The sequence below is a fragment of the Mastigoproctus giganteus genome, chromosome 13 (assembly GCF_048544385.1).
Source record: "Mastigoproctus giganteus isolate SK-2022 chromosome 13, ASM4854438v1, whole genome shotgun sequence".
NCBI lineage: Eukaryota > Metazoa > Arthropoda > Arachnida > Uropygi > Thelyphonidae > Mastigoproctus > Mastigoproctus giganteus.
Window position 1 is genome coordinate 86,222,984 of NC_143587.1, and position 2,005 is coordinate 86,224,988.

Consider the following 2,005-nt stretch of genomic DNA (forward strand, 5'->3'; position numbering starts at 1 on the left):
TTTTTATTGTTGGTGAAAAGAGTAAGAGCAGTCGGAAGATTCTCTCAGGAACAGAAGTAAGAATTATTGCTGGATGAAGGTCTTGGGAATATTTACTATTGAAGCCCATAATAGACTGACTAATGTATTTGGAGAAGAGGTGATTAATATCATCAATATCCTAAGATGGATGAATAAATTTAATTAGGGAAAGATAAGCATCAAAAACAAGTAACGACCTGGAAGGCCTTCAAGTTCAATGACAGATTAAAACAGAAAACAAAGAAAAAAATGATTCTTGCCAAAGACAAATCATTGTCATGAATTCAATGTACTGTAGAAAAAAATTCATTAGTAATTTAGAATTTTGGAAAGTATGTTGAATACTTTGCAAAATTCTTTGTGAACATAATAGCGCAATCATTTCAAACTGCATATCCTTTGCGTGGATTCCCTGTCACCTAACAGGGGATATGAAGTTGAAAGGAATGGGGGTATGTACCCATGTGCTGGCAAGGTTTAAAGATAAAGGGGAAGAACTTTTCCTAAACCTGGCGAGAAACATGAATGTTCTGCATAATCCAGAGACTAAGAGACAGTCGACAGAGTGAAGAGCATCCTATTTCACTGATACCTTGGAACTGAAATCGCAGTGATCTGTGTACAAAATTATGTGAACACTGTTCTTGAATAACCAGGGGGGTTTATCATTATGGATTTCTTGGAGTATGAACAATTTTGAATTCTACATTTCGACATTCAAGAAGCTTTGAAGGCACAAAAGCAAGATGACACACAAAAAGATACCAAGTCTATCAACTGAACAGTCTTCTCGAATAACCAGGAGGATCGTTTTTCTACCATGGTTTTCTGTCATGGTAATACTTGCCAACTCTCACTTTTTCTACATAGCTGCAGCCATTACCAGAATACGCTAAACTATTAACTCATATCCGTTCCTAAGCTCGTATTTGACAATCTCTGGTAACTTCCATCTGTTCAGTTCAATGAAGGACAGTATTTCTGCACAAAGATTTGATAATAGACATGAGATCAAACTTGCACTGAAAAATTGAACAAGATGGCCTCTTGAATTTTACCAAACAAAAGTTCAGCGTTGGATTAAATGATCACCAAATATATTAAGAGGAGGTTATTTTGAAGATTATAATGTAAATAAACAAGCAGTGATTGCAATAAATGTTTTGAAAAATTTGAACTGTGTACCTATCTTGGAAGTTATAGATATAAAAATTTCAAACTTGAAAATTTCAGGTATGAATTCTTTTTGTAATTCATCATGGGCGTTATAGCAAAGTCATGATTTTATGACTTTACCATATCATGATTTCCAACCATAGATAGGATAAGTTTCACTAGCATTTCATTAAGAAACCGTTTGAGTATTCTTTTACAATTATAGTATTTCTTCCTCTTAATTATGAGGCTGGCGGAATTGAACTCACATTTCCGTGAAAATTACTGAATGTTCCTTGAACTTAAAGAGGTCAATATTTCAGAATTAACTTTCTTCACAGCGGACAACGAGACTTTACTTTGTTTTGCTAAGAAAAAGAAGCGGAAGTTGATGGGACAGTACGTCAAACAAAAGCTGTTTATCAGGAATTGATTTTTCACGCAATAGAAGTACTTACAGACTGCTGCTTATGACAGTACTGTAGATTTTACTGGCATCGTTTAGAACAATCATCCTGATTAACTTGCCCAGCAAGAGAGTGTCATCATCATCACATGATATTTTCATTCGTTTCAGTATGTTGGGAAAACCGCTTAAAATGGGGAATATTAGCAAGAAACAATAGAATTCAAAACAAACGTCATAAACTGCGTAATCAAAAGATACACATCTTTTCGAATTTTTCCTTTTCTATGCTCGCGAGAGCGTATGTAATTCCTCCCAGCTACTCACCTTATAACTTTCCTTCTCCCTTACTTTTTTTTTAAGCATTGGATGCGATAATCATAGACGCATACGTGTACCATTACCACGTGGTACATGATGACG